The sequence below is a fragment of the Pomacea canaliculata genome, linkage group LG8 (genome assembly GCF_003073045.1).
Source record: "Pomacea canaliculata isolate SZHN2017 linkage group LG8, ASM307304v1, whole genome shotgun sequence".
Lineage (NCBI taxonomy): Eukaryota > Metazoa > Mollusca > Gastropoda > Architaenioglossa > Ampullariidae > Pomacea > Pomacea canaliculata.
In genome coordinates this window covers 711,655-735,382 of record NC_037597.1, presented here as the reverse complement: position 1 = coordinate 735,382, position 23,728 = coordinate 711,655, and the positions used below count along the sequence as shown (strand labels likewise).

Genomic DNA, 23,728 nt, shown 5'->3' with positions numbered 1-23,728 from the left:
AGTATAGGGCTATAGTGTTGGTGTCTCACTTCTGCTCCCTCCACGAAACAGGCGGACGCGCTGGTAAGCAGACTGTAGGGTGTGTTTGCGCTGAGGTATGTCGAGACGAGTAGCCGGCCTTTGGCGGCACTGGACCGTCGGGTGGACAAAGGGCCAGGAAGTCTCACCACTGTTTATCTCCCCTGGAATCAGTAGGCCCGTGACCGCGGACCGCTTACATCATGACGGACATAGATCAAAGTCAGATTGGAATGCGGGAGGGTAGTGTCGGTGCAGGGGATCTCTCAGAGTAGTGGAGAGCATTGTCAGCCTACGCCCGTTAATTATAGAAGTCCGCGGTACACCTGAGACATGACAACAGCGCTGGACACAGGGTGAATGGGAAGCCACACTGGACGGCGCCGTAGTCGCAGATTGCGTCGCTAGTGTGGGAGGGGGTAAAGAGGGGGTGTAGTTTGGGCTGGAATAAGCCCCAGTGACCACCTGTCTATCATGTGTTAGCTATGTATGATTGGTTGTAGCTAGGTAGCAGGATGGTTGAAGGTAAGACTGAAGTATGTTTGACCAATCGCGAGAGAGGATGATCCTCGCAGACGAGGATTTAGTAGTGTGATCGGTCAAGACTCGTGGTCTTCCGCACCAGCACTCGAGGAGGAAGGTTGTAGCCGAAATCTGTTCAGGGCTGTTCAGATTCTCTGCTGTGAGTTTGTCTGGGAATCGTGACGGCTCCAGCACAACCGACTCAGAGGTGTGGAAGACCCGCTCTGTCGCAGAGTGTACGACGCTTCATCTCCAGTATCTGTTTGGTCGCAAACAGTAGAGGCAAAGCTGGTAGATAAGTGTTGGTCCTGTAGGCGCTGTCAACTGAGACAGCAGTCCGGCCTAAGGGACGAGGTACAAGTAGGCACGCGGTGGTGCCAGAATCTCTGCGCGTGAAGAAGGAGGCCGACACGAACGACGAAGACATCAGGAGATTCCAGGACGTCGATCAAGGAGGGCCGTCACGTGACTAGAGACTTGTGTGTAAAGATAAGTGGCGTGTGGTGTGTGCAGTGTGTAGTTTGATTAAGATTAGTTAAGTCGTGGCTCATTAGATATCTGGACTAGAAGGAGAACAATTAGAATAACGGGACACCCTAGATAACGACCATATGGTTATATTGAAATTGTATCATTTGCTGTAATTTGTATAATCTCTCGATGATTAATAACTTTCTTGTATACACTAAATTGCCTTGAGTTGTTCATTGGGGTTATGCGTGCTGGGGGCTCAAGCTAATTAAAAGTGTTAATTGATAAGCAATTTAGTGTGAGAGCACGCGGAAAATGTCGACGTGATTTGGTAGATGTATCAAGAGTGTGATAGACAGAGGGACGGAATCACAACCTCTACCATCTCCACGGACTCTTCCCCGGGAGTTTCGCGACACTGACCACCCTGGCACGGTGGTTTTGATAAATAAACCCAATAAAATGTTTACTAATCCATCTGACGTTTATTTATCAAAAACCAGCTCAAAGCATATTGTGAGTTGTATAATTTTGCTTTTGCAATGTCCTTTTATTTCTATGTTTTGTAATGTTTCGTCCTTTACTTTTATTTCAAGTAAAACTACCAGGCGGTAGCGAAGTTTCGCTTCATGCGCATGCGCAGACTATACCCATACGTTTAGATACGCCCGGAGGTTTCGATTCACTACACTGTCACTCAAAGCAAAGCGGGTAGCTTTCCCTGCTCAGGCGCGTGACGTGCACCCAGGAAGGAGGTAGAAGGGTGCTGCCACAGGCACCAACAATGAACTATTGCCCGACAGGTGAGTTTTCACACCTGACATGACAACACCCAGGCTGGTACTTGTGTCACGTGGTGATGGCAAAGCATCCCCCACCCTGGCACCAAGAGAAAGAGCGGTGATGACTAACGGTCAATGAGCGGTACCCTGACAGTCACAGACAGGACAGACACACCTGTGACCTGCTTGCTGTGTCCACACAGACACGTCACTCCAGCGACACAAGATCTGGCATCACACACACACACGCGCTGTCTGCTGTTGACTGGGCGGGTGGCGGCTACAAGTCACGGTGAGAACCGGGTGTCATTCCGACATACCCCTTCTTTCTGGGGCTACTATGTTGTGTTCATGTTAGTGTGGAACGTGTTGTGTTTATATTAGTGTGTGAAGGTGCTGTGTACATGTTACTGTGTGAAGGTGAATTTGATTCCATCCCCGACAAGGTGGGTTCAGGTGACCTGTATGTCTGGCTCTGGTGCTGGGGATACATGTGTACCCTTTCGGTGTACGTGTACCTGAGAGTGAAGTACTTACAGCAAAGTGCCCATATACCACTAGTAAAGTGCTCAAGTACCACTAGTAAAGTGCTCATGTACCCACAGCAAAGTGCTCATGTACCCACAGCAAAGTGCTCATGTACCTACAGCAAAGTGCTCATGTACCTACAGCAAAGTGCCCATATACCACTAGTAAAGTCCTCATGTACCACTAGTAAAGTGCTCATGTACCTACAGTAGCTGCCAGTGCACACAGCAAGACAAAAGCTCTACCTCAGACCTGCTGTCACCAGCCACCATCGGCCGCAAAGGGAAAGCACTGGGGACGATGTCCTGCAGCACCAAGCACCAAGGCCGGTGGCGCCGAGCTGCAGCAAGTCACCTGCAAAGCCCACTGCGTGCCCCTCGTGTACAGCACGTGAATGTCTGGAGCACATGCAGCCTGCTGTCTGGGGCACTGTCTAGGGGCAACATGCTGTCATCTGATTGGTTGCTTTGCTAGCGGAAGTTTGCTGACAGTACTCCCGACACAAGGTCCCCAAGCAATGTCAAGGCCGTGAACACTGCTATAAACAGGATGTGAACACTGACACACAGGATGTGAACACTGACACACAGGATGTGCCACTAGACAGTCAGGGTCCCAGATGATGACGGCGACCTAGTGTCCACAATCAGGAGCACAGACACAGACATTACTCGTGATTAGCGCCCACCCCTAGCGTACTAGCGAGTACCCGGCTTCATCTACCCTAGTGACCTTACCTCTACACTGAGCGGGCTGTCTACGTGTCTGTAGCTGAGGCCTCAATGAGTATATCACACACAAAGCTGAGGACGTTAGTGCTGCTGACGAACTGCACTCAACACGTGGCGCGAGCTACAACATCGTCTTTCTAACGGTTTACATGTTGTGATCCATATCTACAGTGTGACATCTGCTACTAATTATTACAACACGTCACAACACATTTCTACAGTATTACAACACGTCAACATATACTTCTACAGTATTACAACACGTCACAACACATTTCTACAATATTACAACACGTCACAACACATTTCTACAATATTACAACACGTCACAACACATTTCTACAGTATTACAACACGTCACAACACATTTCTACAGTATTACAACACGTCACAACACATTTCTACAATATTACAACACGTCACAATATATTTGTACATTTTAAACGTGAAGGTGTCAAGTGAGGTCCATGTCCAACAGCACTCACCTCCCCCCATCTCCCTCTCTCTGTGCTCACCTGACTTTTAGAATTAAGTGTTTTCTCTTAAACACGAATTGACACAAATGTTGGCGACAGAGGAAAATGTGTGCGTGCGTCAACAGCAGTCACACACATAGAAACAACAGCGTGCCCGAGACAAGATCTGAACCCATGACAGCCAATCCTCGCTGTCTTAGTGACAGCTGCTAACCGTTACGTCACCGTACCCTCCAGCCTAACGAAGTGGGTAGACTGTCCGACTGGACTACTAATTAATGCTGATACAGCTGACCTGAGACCAGTAGACAACACCACTACCTACTGTAGTTAGGTAGACAGCACGACTACCTACTGTAGTAACGTAAACAACATGACTACCGACTGTAGCTAGGTAGACAGCACGACTACCTACTGTAGTAAGGTAGACAACACGACTACCGACTGTAGACAAAACAAAGGCCCTGTGGCGGCCGACTCAGTGAGGACGATGCCAGTGAAGCTAACTCTGCAATCAACCAGACAGCGCCACAGAAGCCAGCAAGTTGTCTGACAACAACATCATCATCACTGTAACGATTGGCGATTCAGGCGAATCTAGTTAGATTCATATTATTTTTAATTCTCCTTGATGTCAGGGGAGGGAAGTCGCGCGGAGCCGCGTCAGCTCTAATTCTTTTTACGTCATGGATGAAGTGACGTAAGTAAGCTCGACACAGCGTAACTAGGACGACGGTAGTCAATGGAGGGAGAAGCCATGCCTGAACATTGGACTCATGATTGGTCGGCACAGTCTCCAAGAAAGACTGTGAACAGGTCGTCCTAGTTACCTGGTCGCTAAGGACCTGATTGGTCAAGAGCTCTGAGAGAACGAGTTAACTTAGTGTCTTAGTAGATCTAACGTTTCTCGGGACAGTCGAGACCAAGCAGTGAGAGAGTACAGAGCTCTGTAGAGAGTAAACATTGTGTGAACTGCCTTCAACGTTATATCCAACGTTCTTCAGTGGGAGATTATCACTTGTATTCTGAGTTGTGGTGTAGCTATTAATTCCACTGGAATATATCAGCTTCGCCGATACAAGTGGTGTGGCTTTAATGTGGCTTTAATGTGGCTTTAATGTGGCTTTAATGTGGCTTTAATGTGGCTTTAATGTGGCTTCTAGACTCACGAACTTCGTGAAATAATTCGTCGGATATAACCTGCTGGTCCAGTCGGTCATCTCGCCAGCCCGTCTGATAACTGTAGGAGAGGGTTGACACTGAGGGAGTAGTGTTCTTTTATTTTGTTTCATCTACATCTCATCGCTAATTAATTTCATAAACATTAAATGTGTTAATCGTTGGTCAGACCTGAACAAGGTGAAAGAGTGCGGCGAGCGTGGTTTACATGAGATGTTTACACGCGCTCGCAAACACATTTAAACACACTTTTCAAAACGTTACAAACACAGCCTTCAGTCGGCAAGCTGTTGTAGAGGTGCCAACCCTCCAGTCCCTGGCGCCCCGCGGCCCACGGAGGAGCGTTAAGAGGTCAGAGGGCAGGTACCCAACTCGACCCACTCTACAGGTCGGCCCACACTGCGCCATGTATTAAGGAGGGCGCCCGGCACGATGGAAGGCTTGGGGTCGCGTTTTCACACCCTGCCCACTCATTCACATCACGTGACTGCCTGGCAGTCGACGGCAAAGGGCAAAACTAGGGCACGTGATATATCGGAAACCTCTCTTTCCCTCTCTCTGTAGGTGCGCACGGCGAGTCACAAATGTGTGACGCGCGTGGAAACGGAAAAACAGCCGGAAGACGACAAACTGGTTCCCAATATCACGTGACAGCTTGAGGCAGCCAGCGATGCTGACCCCAAGATGAGCATTTCCGGCAAGGTCACATGTCGCCGTCACATCAGTAAATCTCATAAGTACAGTTCTACAACATACGTTTTGTCATCTGCACCCCGTCACAGTGTGTCATATGCACCCCGTCACAGTGTGTCATGTGCACCCCCTTAGACTGTGTCACATGCACCCTGTCACAGTGTGTCATGACAAGTCCGTCACAGTGTGTCGTGTGCACCCCCTCAGACTGTGTCACGTGCACCCCGTCACAGTGTGTCACGACAACGCCGTCACAGTGTGTCACGACAACGCCGTCACATTATAAGCAGTCATAAAATGATAGTACCCCGTACATCTGGAGGACAAAGGCTGGAATCATGTGTTACCAACGCCCACCATCGCCCACTCCGTTCACTCCCCCTCCCTGTGTATGCCATGTCCACCCCACAGCCCAGCAAGTGGTCAGAGAAACGAATGACGGGGTGTGAGACAGGGTGTCGTGACTGAGATGGCGAGCGATAGATGAGGACTGGGTATTTGCGGCCTTCATCACCTCGGTGGACTCTTAGGTCCCGGGCAACGACTGTCGCTGGCGCAAGCGTAACTTCTCGAACGCCTCTATTCCCTCTCTCTCTCACCCGCTCTCTCAAAGGGGGGGGGGGAATCCAAAAGAAGGGAGTCACTACACTACCAGGACACGACTACTGGTGTCTCACGTCAAGTAGTCAAGACACGTGATGAGTGACTAATGCGCTGACTGCACATCTGTGTATGTACCCGTGATCGCACCCATCTTTGTCTCTCCTCTCGCCTGCCGCTAATCAAGAACTCAACAGCTCCAAACGTAGGGCTGGAACACCCGACTACACTAATGACCGTGACGACACAGTGTGATGACGACAACACTGTGACCGTGACGACACAGTGTGATGACGACTACACTAATGACCGTGACGACACAGTGTGATGACGACAACACTGTGACCGTGACGACACAGTGTGATGACGACTACACTAATGACCGTGACACAGTGTGATGACGACAACACAATTACGATGACAACACAATGACCGTGACGACACCACTATGACGACAGCACCATGAGGTGTGAGAACACCGGAGTGTATATTTATGCCCCAGCGCCGCACCATGAGATGTTTGTATAAATTACGCCGAGTTGCAGGTTGTGGCCCTTTGTATACACAGACGCAGGCTGGTGTAGAGGGCAGCACTGACTAGTGGAAGAAATCCCGTCATGCTCTCGCCACCAATCGCCTTGGCCTCCATCAGTCGTCTCCTGTGAAGTGGAACACCGTGGATGTTGGTGGCCTACAGCCCTAGACAACCCAAAACGCTGCTGGCCTGTCTCACCCTGTGCTGCACATCCACAGTGACGTCACTAACGCAGGTGTCAACATCCACGTCATGATGAAGGAAAGGACGGCTTGCCTCGGCGGCCATGGTCGTGCTCGGTGGCTCCTCATGCCCGTGCAGGCCGTCTGCTGGTCGCAATGCCATCCGCCCATCTTGTCCACGTGTGCCTGTCACCCCGAGGTCGCAGGCTGGTGTGTGGCTGGAGGACAATGACGCTGGTGCCGTCTTTGTTCTCATCTTGTTTACTCCGCATTGTTTACTTCGCCTCCCTCCATACCCTGCGCCTGTGCCCCACCCACACCTCCTCCCCTGGCGTTGGCCCGAGTGAGGTGTCGGCCTCACCCCCCGCGTGACTCTGTACTATGAGGCTCATGTCCGCTTGATTCAAATGAAGCAGCAGGTCACAAGTTGAGGGGCACAATAAAATCACAATGCGGAGACGCTGTTAGACACCCTACCCGCACAATGGCGGATTGGCGGGTACATAACCGCAGCCGGAGAAGCCTGGGGGAGAGAAGTTACAGCTGTTGATCATTTTCTCGCTCCTCCCTCCCTACACAGCCTGTCAGCCACAGGGGCCAGCCACAGGCTCCTCCCTACAGACTGTTTAGGGTCAGTGCCACGTACAGACTGTTACTGACAGACCATGTCACGTACAGACCGTGTCACTGACACACCATGTCACGTACAGACCGTGTCACTGACACACCATGTCACGTACAGACCGTGTCACTGACACACCATGTCACGGACAGACCTTGTCACTAACACACCATGTCGCGGACAGACCGTGTCACTAACACATGTCACGTACAGACCGTGTCACTAACACATGTCACGTACAGACCGTGTCACTGACACACCATGTCACAGACAGTATGTAAATGCAGCCCCAGTGACAGCAGTGCTCAGTTGTTACAGCTGTAACGTGTGAATATTTCTGTTTTCTCGACGAGTGTTCATGAAACATCAGCAGCCACTTACCTGACACACGCAAGGAGCAATTACAGGTGAAGGATGGGACAGGCGTGCGGTGCTGTGGGGGTCACGACCCCGGTGGTGAGGACGACACAACACCGCCGTGAAATGCGAGGTGCATGCCCAGCAAGTGGCAGGCCCCACTAGGGCTCGTGTGTGTGCTCGCCAAAAAACTTTATCTTGTTCGGGGTCACAACGAGCCGGTCACCTGATCTCAACGTACTGCAGTCGTGACCCTACAGTTGTGACCCTACAGCAGCGGTCACCGAGCATGCGCACACAGCGTGACCGCCACTGCCACACGCCCACTCTCGCCATGCGGTCATCGTGCTGTGACCAGTCCCGCACATAAGACAGGAGATCATGCACAACAGATGACAGGGACAACAAAGGTAGGTAAATGTACGTTACGACTATCCACGACAGGTGAGGATGAACAGTCTGCGACTGATGGGGACAGGTGTCTGCGGTTTTGTTGTCGAATGACGACACCTTTAAAATAGCGAAAGTCGCATCTATGATGAGTCCCACACACGTCACGTACGTCACAACTGTATTAGCCATGGTCAGTATGACAGTTACATAACACACACTGGCCTGCACGCTGATTAGAGATAACAGCAGGAGGACAGGTGCTGTACTCTCTCCTGCAAGCGTGTATAGATCGAGAGTGACCTGCCTGTGACCTCATAGGTCAGTCAGCGGCAAATGTCAATCAGCACGCGGGGTTGTAGAGGGGCTGTGGCGGGCTGTGGCGGTGACGTGCCGACACCCGCGCAGGAAGCAGTAAAAAGACTTCCGACATGGCCACCCCTATCCCAGGCCCACCACAGGAAGTGCCTGGTCCCGGGCAAGTCTGGGCGTGTGAACAAATCGATAGTGAACACTGACCTGGGGCTGGGCAATGTGGCGGACAGTGTGTGTGTGTGTTTGTAAGCGTGCGTGTGTGTGTGTGTGAAATATCTGGTCTCCTGTTCTCAACTATACACACTGCTAGGTCTAATTATACACAGGCATCTACACACTGCTGGGTACAACCATACACACTGCTCAAGTCTTACCCTCTACACACTGCTGTCCTGCCTGCAGCCATGAGACTAGGAGAGTAGGAGAGTAGGAGATTAGGAGACTAGGAGGTAGCAGGCAGACTGCTGACTACTGCCGTCTCCACACGGCGCCTCTTTATGTGATGTTTCCACACGGTATGTTCGGGTCCACCTTTAGGTGTGATGTCACTAGTACACTGAACGTCACGCCCCCTCTCTATGTATACATGTATGTAACTTTCTCACTAGCCTAGATGTCAGGTGTACACAGAATGGCAACATGACCTGTTGACCCCTGCGCCTGCGCACTGAGAGTCTTGAAGCCGTGCAGACCACAAAATCAGATTGCAGCACCAGAAGAGAGACGGCGACATTCAACACAACTGTTGTTATTGTTGTTTACTCTCAGCCTAGCCACACTCAGTCGACAGGCAGCTCAGGCAGGCGGCAGTTACAGGGAGGGGTGAATGGGGGAGGAGAGGAGAGAATCGATGAGGCCACATGCAGCAGCGCCACATGGTCTGGTCGATAGGAGGCAATCTGCGGCCATCACCGCCACTCCGGCTACTGCACAACCACACCACCGCCACACCAACACAACCACACCACCGCCACACCAACACAACCACACCACCACCACACCAACACAACCACACCACCACCACATCATCCACCCATCCACAACCACCACCACCAGACCACAACCAACACCACTAGACCACAACCAACACCACTACACAACCACCACCACACAACACCACCACCACCACCAAGTCGTATAAGAACCACGTGTTGTGGCTGCTATAAAGTGGCCTCAATGGCTGTTACAGTTCCCTCCCGCCTTCACGCCCTGTCCGCAGACACTGGTGTGGCTGTGACAAGCACACACACACACCTACACACTGTGTGGCAGTGCTCGTGAAGACTTCCACCGACAGTGAGAGGAGAGGGATCAGATGGACCATGACTATGACAGCAACAACAACGCTGGAAGACTTGGACTTTGCTGATGACATTGCCCTGCTGTCACACCGCCACCAAGACATGCAGGAAAAAACAAAGCCTTCTCAGAAACAGCTGGAAACCTTGGCTTGAAGGTCAGCACAAAGAAAACGAAAAGTATGAGAGTGAACGCCAGAGTCCAAGACAGCATCAAACTAAATGGAGAAGAGATTGAGGAAGTTGACAGTTTCACCTATCTTGGGTCCAAAATGTCAAACACCGGGGATGCGGAGGTGGAGATTCGAGCCCGACTGTTGAAAGCCAGCCAGGCCTTCGCCTCACTCAGGAGCACATGGAAGGCAACAAACATCAGCCAGAAGATCAAACTGAGAATCTTCAAGTCAAATGTGATCAGCACCTCCTTTATGGATCAGAATCTTGGAAGATGACCAAAACCATCAGTAACAAGCTTGACGTCTTCCAAAACAGATGCCTCAGGCGCATACTTAACATCTTTTGGCCAAACACCATCACCAACGAAGAACTCCACCGAAGAAGTGAAACCGAGTCCATCACCACGCAGGTTCAACGAAGGCGTTGGCGATGGATTGGACATGTGCTCCGCCAGCAGACAGCAGACCTTTCCAGAGTCGCTCTACGATGGACTCCAGACGGCCGAAGAAAACGAGGCCGCACAAAGGAAACTTGGAGAAGAACAGTGGAAAGGGAGATGAAAGGAAAGGGCTGGACATGGGGTCACCTAGAGCGGGTTTCAGTCGATCGACATCGGTGGCGGACTCTGGTTGAGGCCTTATGTGCAACCTGATGCACGAAGAGGAATAGATAGAGATAGTTGTGGCTGCTATAAAGTGGCCTCAATGGCTGTTACAGTTCCCTCCCGCCTTCACGCCCTGTCCGCAGACACTGGTGTGGCTGTGACAAGCACACACACACACCTACACACTGTGTGGCAGTGCTCGTGTCCTCACTCCAGTCTCTATGCTAGTCTATCACCGTGTTTGTTTTCTCAACGGGATAACGGGATTCTTATTATGGCCATCCTAATCATCGTCGTCATCGTCATTACTGTTATTAAATACCAGGCTGTGATGTTTCTCAAATCGCGCCAGGACATTTGGAGAACTGAAGTGAGAATAGAAAGATGTGTTTACTAATGTAATGTCTTCCTGTAATGCGCCATGCCATTACCAACAGAGCAAGGAAGCACGCATCCTCCAAGAGCTAACAGAACTCCCAGGCTTTTGTCATCTCACCAACCTCTTCCTGCTGTCATCTCATCAACCTCTTCCTGCTGTCATCTCACCAACCTCTTCTGTCATCTCATCAACCTTCTTATCAAAAGAAGTCCGTTGTTGTGACGTTGGTTGCCGCCCATCGCTAGCTGTTCTAGTCTGGAATGACAGAAGGCGAGGGGCTGGTTTGCAAGGAGAGAATGTTTGTGTGTAGAGGAACATTTAACATTTACAAGTTAGAGACTAAGTATATTTACAAACCACGGGACCGGCCATCTTTACTGCACTGTACAAACACGGAGGTTGACGATGTTTACAAAACTGAAGGGTGAGGGTGGTCACAAGACTGGATGACACAATATTTACAAGACTACAGTCAGTGCAGGAGCTGACAACACCAAATGGTTTGATCACGTGGTCAAGGTGTCAACCACTCCACTTGTATTTAACTGTCAGATAAACTAAGTGTTCTCCACTATCTGCAGACAAACTCACGTCCCACCTCTATATGCGTCTTTCTCTCTTTCTTGCGGTTTGTTTGTTTAACCTTTGACGGCAGCTGCGTGACACGCACGTGTGTCACATTCTAATGACCACGCCAGCACGTCACAGTCTGTTGCTACACTGGACAGTGGTCAGCAGTGACATCCGGCAGTGATAGAGAGTATGGATCATCCCACAGGGACAGGCCCACACGGACAGTGACGTCCGGCTGTCAGAGACTATGGATAAGGCCACAGACAGGCCCACACGGACAGTGACGTCCGGCTGTCAGAGACTATGGATAAGCCCACAGACAGGCCCACACGGACAGTGACGTACAATCTGTTCGTGTCAGCCACTCGCTGTGTCCGGCTTGCGACTGTAGAGAGTAGGCCAAAGTGGCGGTTGTTGTAGGATCCCAGTTACAGACACCGCAATGGTGGGAGCCCTTTACATCCACTGCAGTCGCAAGTCCCCTGTTACAGTCTACGTGATAATAGGATCCCTGCTACAGTCCCCAGATTACTACTACAGTGGGATCTCAGCTACAGGTGTCCTAGCTGCATAGTCCCTGGCAGTGGCTGTAGTCGTGGGATCCCTTCTATCTGACTGCAGTCTTTGGATTCTTGGTACAGTCGCCGCATCCACTGTTACAGTCGTACTATCGTCACAGTTGCTAACTGCAGCAGTCATCCCTTGGTTTGCTGTAGTTTGCTTCACATTGTGTCAACTGTTTCTCTGACCGACAAGACACCTCCACCCTTTGAGGTCACTGGCCTCTCATTTCCTCGCCTTGACAATACATTAAACAGCAACCACTACCACACCACCACCACACTACCACCACCACACCACCACCACCACCAGTCTCTGTGTGTGGAGGGCGAGTGGAGGGGAAGGAGAAGTGGAGGCACGCTCCAATCTGAAAGCAAATGAAGTGCTAGTGACAGAGCGACTGAGTTGCCTTCATCCACTGACGGCAGGTCACGTGGCCCAACCTGTTCCTTCAGTCCCTGGCCTCATGTATCCGCCCAGCAGACCGTGCACGTGTCTCGTTGGCACTAACTTCCATTCTACCTGAGCAAGGTGAGGAGACAGGCTGGCGGTGTGAGGAGCTACGCCCTGTCGTCAGCGCCATCTAGGGTCACATCATACTTACTTATTCTGCACTACACCAGACTATCGTCTCAACGCGTCACAATAAAACAATCTCACCACACAAAATAAAACGTGCGGCACAGGGGGGGTTAGGGAGGGGGATGTAGTTGACTGCACACGTGACCCATGTTACCTTCACGGGGTCATTACCCATGCTGAACTATCGCATTACCGCCGCTGCGTCTATCACCAAAACATCGAGTAGCTTTCCTCTACGATGGTCGACAACAACAACTGCCGGAAGCTGCAGTAACTGGAGACTTGGCAGATGAAGGGTGGGGAACACACGAGATCAAGCTTCAGGTAACTCACGGTACAGGTACAATGCGTGTGTTACAGGCACGGAGTGTGTGTGTGTGTGATTATTACTGTATTAGTCTCTGTGTGTGTGTGATTATTACTGTATTAGTCTCTGTGTGTGTGTATATATATATACAATGCTGTAACTGACTTTATCTAACCGTGACCCTAGGGTTAGGTAAACAAGTGCTACAGTAGAATAGTCAAAGTCAGCAGTTGACCGCAGTGCCCCGCAGCTACCCGTGCAGCTGCCACGCTGACCGACACCACCCGCCGCTGTAGCAAGATAGGATCTCTCGCCAAGAAAGAAACTCCCAGCGAGGTCTGCAGACTCTGGGTTTTGTAGTGTTGCTGAAAGGATTAGCAGACATTTTCGTGGTATTTTTTTTATCAAAACCAATAATAAAGCGTGAGTTGTATGTGTTTAGCTTTTTTCATGTTATTTTTATTTAAATTTGACTTGTAGTTACTTGTAGTTACTCTTCAGCAGACGATCAAACGGCCACTCGCGCAGTGATATCAAAAGAAACTAGTCCCACTATCCACATCTCTTTGCAAGCTGTAACAATTCGAACCTAAAAGTTCCACGTGTTTCTCTACTGTTACATTTAATTGTGTAGCATGCACAGACCATTGGTTCTCGCTGAGAGTTCGGTTCTGTCCTTACAACACCTCGCTGGGAGTTCGATTCTTGGCGAGAAGTCCTATCTTGCTACAACGCCGCCTTGCAGTCACTTCAACTCTCAGTTCACAGATTACTACTTTGTGACCTCTTGCTACCTTCTGTCTCTCAGGCAAAGCACGCGAGCGGCGCGCGTGCGGAGGGAGGAATGTGCTGACTGCAGGCGACAGTGGTTGCCATGGCGCAACAGGTGAACCACTGGGCTACACCCCGCACAGCCTCCACAAAGCAGGACAACAAAGCCAAGTTCATCATCACATCCATATCTCGCACTGCCGAGATGTCGGCGAGACTCGCGCTCCTCAGCCACGCAGGAGGGAAAGACAGGTAGGAGAGGATTGGTGACGTCACACCTCCATGCGCCCGCTAACATCTCGTCTCGTGGTGTGATTAGCGTTTGCGGAGAGAAACAAAAGAATAAGTGTGCTGCATATCAAAGCTACCTCCCCCCCCCCTTGCCGCCACCTCCAGCAACTCCACGAGTAACACAGGGTCGATGCCATCGGAAAGAGGACGGGAAAGGGAGGGGGTAGGATGGCAGGCGAGTGCACTTGGCGACCTCCTTATCTGGGGTGGAAGATAAAAACAGCCTGGCAGCACACAGTCAGTTCGCAAAGTGTAACCCCCGGTGTATATTTAGCCCCTCCAGCATTACGCTTCAAACACCCTACATAGTAAACGTACGGGCAAGTGGGTCACGTGACCGGACAGGACAGACAGTTCACGCGTCTAACGTCACACAAGTCACGGAAACACGGGAGCTCAGCGGTGGTCAGAGTGTCGGCGGCAGAAACCACGTGAGTGGTTGCAGGGAATGTGGTGTGTGTGGTCCGACGGGCACCGCCATCCCCATCCACCCACACCCAGTGAGAGAGAGAAGCAGACATGTCCTCCAGCACCGCTGCTTCTTTTGTCTGCTCCACCCCACTGTCGTACCCCCGGGGCCATGATGGTTGACGCTCGGCGTGGCAAGGCGCTCTACACTAGCGCCCTCTACACTCGGCGCTCTACACTAGCGCCCTCTACACTCGGCTCTCTACACTAGCGCCCTCTACACTCGGCTCTCTACACTAGCGCCCTCTGGTAGCGTGCGGCACTGTGAGTCACTAAGCAGTTGACTCTCCGGCGGTTAACTAATGATTAGTCAAGCTGCACTCACGTGATCACAGGAGAAGTGGCCGGAGAGGGGAGGTAATCCATGAGCGTCCGTGACCAGTGCAATGGCGTGTGGTGGTGAAGGTCTCGATGTGTCCGACGTTGGAACAGTTCCACACCACTAGCCGTTGTTTTATTTGTTGGTTGGTTGGTTGTTGTTGTTTAACAGATCCGGTACGGATAGGTAACATAGGTTAAGGTGACAGGTAACGTGTGACAAGCTACTGGCCACGTGACTGGTGTCGTGACCGGAAGATGCCCAGTCGGCGTGGTTGCCTCTGCTGCCCGCCGCGCATGGCCACAGACAGGGTAGCCAGCGGTACTCGTGCCCAGCCTGTTGCGACACCACAACAATAAATAAACAACAGCCTGGCACCCTGGCCGCCCTGTTTGTTGCAGGTGTAGCCTCAGGTCTGGCGGAGCACAAGACGCGAGCCACTGGCGGCCTTTTCTTCCTCCCTGCCTCCGTGCTTCCTGCCTCGCTGATGCGAAGCCACTGGCGAACTGACTCCCTGCCGGCCCGATGAACCACTTTCCTCAAGTAGCTTGCAGCTGGCCTGGCGGTGACGACCCAAGGGTTTGTCCTCGCCCTCAGGTCATGTAAGCACCGTCACGCCTGAGTGCGTGCCAACCGGCACAAGCACCTGGAGGCGAGCAGAGTGAGAGTAGTGGGAGGGTTGTGGGAGGAATGTGGGAGGGGTGCGAGCAACCAGCCGCAGCTCTCTTCGCCTTCTGCCTCTCGCACACCGCCAACTGCGTGCACACGGAGCTGGCGCCGGCCTCCTAGTGCAGCTCGCGCACTGACTTCCTAGCCTCGCCAGCTTAGCCAGCCTAGCACATACCTCACTTCCTTGACTAGCAGCGCCACCTCACTGTAACAGTCGCCTTCCTTCATGTGTCGCCATGGTGGCCTTCACCCGCTGAGTGACGGAGAGGAGGAGGAGAGGAGGGCGACTGCACGTGGATTGGAGTAGTGGACACCAACGTCAGTCATCCATGAACACCACGCGCCGCGCGTGCCGGCTGCTGGACTCGGTGCTGTGCTGTACACTCGCCGCCAGCCGTGCACCCGCTCTCCTCCCGTCTACCCAAAGCGGAACCGCAGCCCCCTCTCCTCCCACACACACACTTGCCAGGTTAACGAGTCTCGTGCATTCTCGCGGCAGTCAGTGGTCAGCGTCACGCTGGTCAGCCCTGTCAAACCCTTACGTCTGCTCAGTCACGTGACGGGGCTGGGGTCTCCGGTACCCGAACTGCTGTCTTCTGACATTGTTGTCAGTACATGTACTATATCGTGTGCACGTGAAAGCCAGCAATCAGGTGACGTGACATAACGAACCGCGTGCGAGTCACGCGCGCCATTTGCCTGCTGGGTGGGTGTGTGTCACGTGGTTTCCTCCTCGCAGACACGCTTGACACCATCTCACGCACTGCCTCTCGTGTTTCATGTCAGTGTAGACACACCCACAGGGTAGGCCAAGGCTCTTTCTCCGACCTTCTCCTCAATCGTGTCACTGTCACTGTCGTGCTGACAGCAATGTGTGACTAATTAATCCCCACGATCAAAGTCGGAGAGCACGTGACAAGCAGCAAGTGTGGCAGCAGCTCCACCGCTCACCCGCCGAGAGCCTCGTTGTCAGGCGAAAACACCGGGGCTCCCCGCTACACAGGAAGTAACAAGCCTGGGATTACAGTGGGCACCGGCTACACAGTGACGTCATACACGTAGCGATACACGTGATGATACATGCAAGTGATGATACATGTGGCGATATATATGGCATGATACACGTAACGATACACGCGATGATACGCGCGATACTGAATGTAGACGATGCAGTGAGCAGACGGCCAGCCAGCCTGACAGACTGTCAACACTCAAACCTCCATGTGTCCTGTCCCCCCCCCCCAAGCGCTGTCACAAAGCCCGCCGCCTGTGTACTTGTGTCTAGACTAGAGGGTTCTGTCTGGTGGTCACGACATCAGTGTGACACCGAGGTGTGACTGTGGAAAGGGAATGGTACATCCATAGCTCCCCAAAGCCCGCAGAGCCGTTAGGGGCGGAGGGGAGACTAACGGCCGGAATGTTTGTGTGTGTTGGGGGAGGGGGAAGGGAGAGAGGGAGGAGGACTGTTGTGGATGCTGAAAGCTGCAGAGCTTGACTGCAGCTGACCTGTGACCTTTGTCTGCGGCTGTGCTCGCTGATCAATGGACTGGGCGGCATCCAGTCTCGGCTTACAAATGCCGGGGACCCCCTGTGACCGTGACCCCGACACCCACCAGTAAATCAGTCCTTGACCTTTGTGCGTCTGGCTGCCACAGGCATGCCTTGCACGTGAGCAGTCTTCGTCGCTCGGCGACATTTTCCACCAATTGTTGTTGTTGTCATCGCCAAAATGGCGCAACACCCGCCTCGTGGACTGCACAGTGCACCCCTACACCGACACGCTTGGGGTCACGCCGGATCACGTGGCCATCGCTTCCGCACAGCTGTCCAATCAACGCGGCGAGGAAATTTGACCCTGGTCGGGTCACGTGGGGTCACGCAGGTCGCGGACCGCCATGGCGTGATTGTAAATAAGACATGGCGGAAGTCTGATAGCAGATCTCGTATCCGCATCAAACACAACGTCACGTGGCAGCTCACGTGTCAACAACAACAATGTCACAGGGTATCTGCAGGAAAATCCTCCATGCTCGTCCTTTGGTTGTTGTCACAGCGTCATTATACAGCAATGAATAATCGTCAACACCACGTCTGTAGGCCGACGTTTCCCAGCATCACCCACTCCAGGCCCTTTACAAGTGAGCATGCACGGCATGTAAATCAGTCACACGTCACAGCTACACACGTAGTCACACGTGACAGCCACACACACAGTCTATGATCAATCACACTGTGTCAGTATGTGCTATGATCAATCACACTGTGTCAGTATGTGCTATGATCAATCACACTGTGTCAGTATGTGCTATGATCAATCACACTGTGTCATTATGTGCTATGATCAATCACACTGTGTTATGTGCTATGATCAATCACACTGTGTCATTATGTGCTATGATCAATCACACTGTGTCAGTATGTGCTATGATCAATCACACAGTGTGTCATTATGTGCTATGATCAATCACACTGTGTCATTATGTGATATGATCAATCACACTGTGTCATTATGTGATATGATCAATCACACTATGTCATTATGTGATATGATCAATCACACTGTGTCATTATGTGCTATGATCAATCACACTGTCATTATGTGCTATGATCAATCACACTGTCATTATGTGATATGATCAATCACACTATGTCATTATGTGATATGATCAATCACACTATGTCATTATGTGATATGATCAATCACACTATGTCATTATGTGATATGATCAATCACACTGTGTCATTATGTGCTATGATCAATCACGCTGTGTCATTATGTGCTATGATCAATCACGCTGTGTCATTATGTGCTATGATCAATCACACTGTGTGTCATTATGTGCTATGATCAATCACACTGTGTCATTATGTGCTATGATCAATCACACTGTCATTGTGTGCTATGATCAATCACACTGTGTGTCATTATGTGCTATGATCAATCACACTGTGTGTCATTATGTGCTATGATCAATCACACTGTCATTGTGTGCTATGATCAATCACACTGTGTGTCATTATGTGCTATGATCAATCACACTGTGTGTCATTATGTGCTATGCCCTACCAGCAATGACAGTAACGGTGGACAAAGATGGCGGAAGCCCTAGCCTAGACTTTACATAAAGCCAGACACCCACCCCACCACCCCAGCCAGCACCTTCCACCCACAGGACATCAAAGACACTGGAGGAGGAGGGACTGTGACATACACACCCTCGCGGCAAACATCAGTGACGTGCCACTGTCAAAGCCCAGGTTGTAGGACGACACACAGACAAGAGACAGCCGTGGGTGACAAGCGACACCTCCATCTCTGACTTACACGACGGCCGGGACGCGAGGACAGACAGCAAACCGCCAGCAGCCACAGCAGCCACAGCTGCCACGAAGTGAACTGTGCCATCCAGCAATGGAGGAGTAGCTGCAGTGACAGCCAATGGCGGGACACGCAGGATGGAGTGGCAGAGATGACAACAGCAAGGCCCACAACTGACAAGGACCCTCCCTAGGACAGTTGAGCCACGACCTCAGTCACGGAGGACGCCAAAGGTCTCCTCCCACAAAGCAAGGCTGGACTGAGTGAAGTGAGTACTGCAGGCACCTGTACAACTTGCAGGTGAAAACCCACAGCCATCCTCCAACAGAGACAGAGACAGAGAGGCCGCACACCTGCCAGTCCTACTGGCGGTCCTACAGCGGTCTATACACACCTGCCAGTCCTACTGGAGGTCCTACAGCGGTCTATATACACCTGCCAGTCCTACTGGAGGTCCTACAGCGGTCTATATACACCTGCCAGTCCTACTGGCGGTCCTACAGCGGTCTATACACACCTGCCAGTCCTACTGGCGGTCCTACAGCGGTCTATACACACCTGCCAGTCCTACTGACTGTCCTACAGCGGTCTATACACACCTGCCAGTCCTACTGGCGGTCCTACAGCGGTCTATACACACCTGCCAGTCCTACTGACTGTCCTACAGCGGGCTATACACACCTGCCAGTCCTACTGACTGTCCTACAGCGGTCTATACACACCTGCCAGTCCTACTGACTGTCCTACAGCGGTCTATACACACCTGCCAGTCCTACTGGCGGTCCTACAGCGTCTATACACACCTGCCAGTCCTACTGACTGTCCTACAGCGGGCTATACACACCTGCCAGTCCCACTGGCGGTCCTACAGCGGTCTATACACACCTGCCAGTCCTACTGACTGTCCTACAGCGGGCTATACACACCTGCCAGTCCTACTGGCGGTCCTACAGCGGGCTATACACACCTGCCAGTCCCACTGGCGGTCCTACAGCGGTCTATACACACCTGCCAGTCCCACTGGCGGTCCTACAGCGGTCTATACACACCTGCCAGTCCTACTGACTGTCCTACAGCGGGCTATACACACCTGCCAGTCCTACTGGCGGTCCTACAGCGGCTATACACACCTGCCAGTCCTACTGGCGGTCCTACAGCGGGCTATACACACCTGCCAGTCCTACTGGCGGTCCTACAGCGGTCTATACACACCTGCCAGTTCTACTGGCGGTCCTACAGCGGTCTATACACACCTGCCAGTCCTACTGACTGTCCTACAGCGGTCTATACACACCTGCCAGTCCCACTGCGGTCCTACAGCGGTCTATACACACCTGCCAGTCCTACTGACTGTCCTACAGCGGTCTATACACACCTGCCAGTTCTACTGGCGGTCCTACAGCGGTCTATACACACCTGCCAGTCCTACTGACTGTCCTACAGCGGTCTATACACACCTGCCAGTCCCACTGGCGGTCCTACAGCGGTCTATACACACCTGCCAGTCCTACTGACTGTCCTACAGCGGTCTATACACACCTGCCAGTCCTACTGACTGTCCTACAGCGGTCTATACACACCTGCCAGTCCTACTGGCGGTCCTACAGCGGTCTATACACACCTGCCAGTCCTACTGACAGTCCTACAGCGGTCTGTGATTTCCAGGAAACGCTATTGTCTGATTGGCCTTACTATGTACATACGTGACCACGTGACCACGGCTGTCAAGAGAGCAAGCAGGGTGTGGCGGCTGTGTGGTGGCACCTCTACACCTACACCTGGCAGCACGTGCACGCTACCGACAGGTTGTGAGGAAGGCAGGTGAGGTCTGTGACCGCCAGGTGACCTGCCTGTTCCCGATGAACTCCAGCAGCAAGCTCCCCTTCACCCTCCCCACCCCGCGCCCTACAGGTGCCAGACAAGTGCTGCTGTCCCGTGGACTGCCAACCGCTTAGCGTGACAGCAGCTGCGCCATATCGGCTACTGTCAAATGGCTGACATGTTCCCCACATTCCCCATCACCGCCTGTGTCGCATTCCCTGTCAGCGCACCCTCGCAATCAGGCAGAGAGTGCAGGGCACAGAGTGGCATTGGGAGGAAATCAGTGAACCCCATCCCCCTGTCCGCCTCTGCCGCCCTATCACCAGCTCCGGCACCACCAAAGGTCATCGACCTGCAAATGTGTCTAAAGGGGACTTCACACGATGTGACAGGTCATCCACAGCAAGGCTGTCGCCAACTAAGGCTGTATACAACAATGGTTGGTATTCTCTCTGTCTCTCTCACATACACACACAACGTTTCTCTTCAGAAGGAGACCACACTTGAAGTGAAAATTTTCCAAAAACTGACCACACACTCACGCTGCCCCTACAGACTGCCCACACACACACACACTGCCCACACACACACACTGCCCACACACACACTGCCCACACACACACACTGCCCACACACACACTGCCCACACACTCACACTGCCCCTACACACTGTCCCTACAGACTGCCCACACTCACACTGCCCCTACACACTGTCCCTACAGACTGCCCACACTCACACTGCCCTACACACTGTCCCTACAGACTGCCCACACTCACACTGCCCTACAGACTGCCCCTACAGACTGCACATACACTGCCCACACACTCACACTGCCCCTACACACTGTCCCTACAGACTGCCCACACACTCACACTGCCCCTACACACTGTCCCTACGGACTGCCCACACTCACACTGCCCTACACACTGTCCCTACAGACTGCCCACACTCACACTGCCCCCACAGACTGCCCCTACAGACTGCACATACACTGCCACACACTCACACTGCCCCTACACACTGCCCCTACAGACTGCCCACACACACACTGGCCCTATAGACTGCCCACACACACAGGCCCTATAGACTGCCCACACACACACACTGCCCACACACTCACACTGCCCCTACACACTGCCCCTACAGACTGCCCACACACACACACTGGCCTATAGACTGCCCACACTCACACTGGCCCTATAGACTGCCCACACTCACACAGGCCCTATAGACTGCCCACACCCTCGCGTGTCCAAGCTATGGAGGGAGACGCAAAGGTCTCCACGAGGCCCTCCACGGTACCGCTGAGACACAGGACAAACCAGACACTGTTTAGCAAAACCTGTTTTTGTTGTTTTGTTTGTTTTGTTGTCCAAAACTGAGGCTTGCCAATCACACTTGCCAGCGGTTTCACAAACCGGTTTTTGGAACTGCTGGTCACGCGGTGAACGTTGCAGTCCGCCACACTCACTGACAGTCCTGACAGACCTGCAGACACGTACACATACACACCTGTGGGCTTGACAGTGCCAGCATGCTGTGTGTGTATGGCACACCACGTGACGGGACAGACAGTAGACAGTGTCTAGTGTCACACTGACACTGCCAGCAGACGGCTTTCAATCAGCATCACTGTCGTCGCTCTTAACAACTCCTCCATCGATAAGCTAAATAAAACATCACCTCGCTGGCCGCCAGCGCCAGGCGCACTACTGCTGGGGGATACACGGATACACGGATATCACACGCACACACACACACTTTCTCTCTCACTCACACTCTCCCTCGTAACACACAACATTCACATTTACACTCTCACGCACAGCCACACACTCACACTCTCATACACCCACACGCACAAACACACAAGAAAGCACACACAGACACCAGCAAACAAGCCGCAAAATGCGCGCATACAAACATAAAGACACACACACACACAGACATAAACAGACGCCGATGTAGACGCACTCGTGGATGCACCTGTCAATCGAGGAAACACAAACACTAGACACGTCAAGATAAACACTAGACAAACTAACACAAACACTAGACACGTCAAGATAAACACTAGACAAACTAACACAAACACTACACACGTCAAGATAAACACTAGACACGTCAAGATAAACACTAGACAAACTAACACAAACACCAGACACGTCAAGATAAACACTAGACAAACTAACACTAACACTAGACACGTCAAGATAAACACTAGACACACTAACACAAACACCAGACACGTCAAGATAAACACTAGACAAACTAACACAAACACTAGACACGTCAAGATAAACACTAGACAAACTAACACAAACACTACACACGTCAAGATAAACACTAGACAAACTAACACTAACACTAGACACGTCAAGATAAACACTAGACACACTAACACTAACACTAGACACGTCAAGATAAACACTAGACAAACTAACACAAACACCAGACACGTCAAGATAAACACTAGACAAACTAACACAAACACTACACACGTCAAGATAAACACTAGACACACTAACACAAACACTAGACACGTCAAGATAAACACTAGACAAACTAACACTAACACTAGACACGTCAAGATAAACACTAGACAAACTAACACAAACACCAGACACGTCAAGATAAACACTAGACAAACTAACACAAACACTACACACGTCAAGATAAACACTAGACACAGTAACACAAACACTAGACACGTCAAGATAAACACTAGACAAACTAACACAAACACTAGACACGTCAAGATAAACACTAGACAAACTGATACAAACACCAGACACGTCAAGATAAACACTAGACAAACTAACACAAACACCAGACACGTCAAGATAAACACTAGACAAACTAACACAAACACTACACACGTCAAGATAAACACTAGACAAACTAACACAAACACTAGACACGTCAAGATAAACACTAGACAAACTAACACAAACACTAGACACGTCAAGATAAACACTAGACAAACTGATACAAACAGCGGAAACGTCACGACTAGCACCACGCACGTCACGACTAACAAGGGAGCTCACTTGCCACACTGTCAGGTGCAGTGCCGCCGCTGGCCGCCCCCACAGAAGATGGCGGAAGATGCGGGTGCGAGGGCCAGCAGGCAGCGCCTCCCCCAGACACCAGCACCCACCAGTGACGTCCTTGTGGTCAGCTGGTCAGC

At 51.7% G+C, this 23,728-nt stretch overlaps 1 protein-coding gene across 3 annotated transcripts in view; it reads right to left on the bottom strand.

The window, feature by feature from the left end:
- The window catches only part of LOC112571076, a 72,213-nt gene that overhangs the window by 34,350 nt on the left and 14,135 nt on the right, over positions 1-23,728 (bottom strand). The window contains exon 1 of one of the 3 annotated variants that reach the window (XM_025249887.1): positions 14,738-16,352. The exons of the other annotated variants lie outside the window; for them this stretch is intronic. The gene's annotated coding sequence lies outside the window, so the exon portion shown is untranslated. Of the gene's footprint in view, positions 1-14,737; positions 16,353-23,728 lie in introns of those variants that run through there. 3 annotated transcript variants of the gene reach the window in all.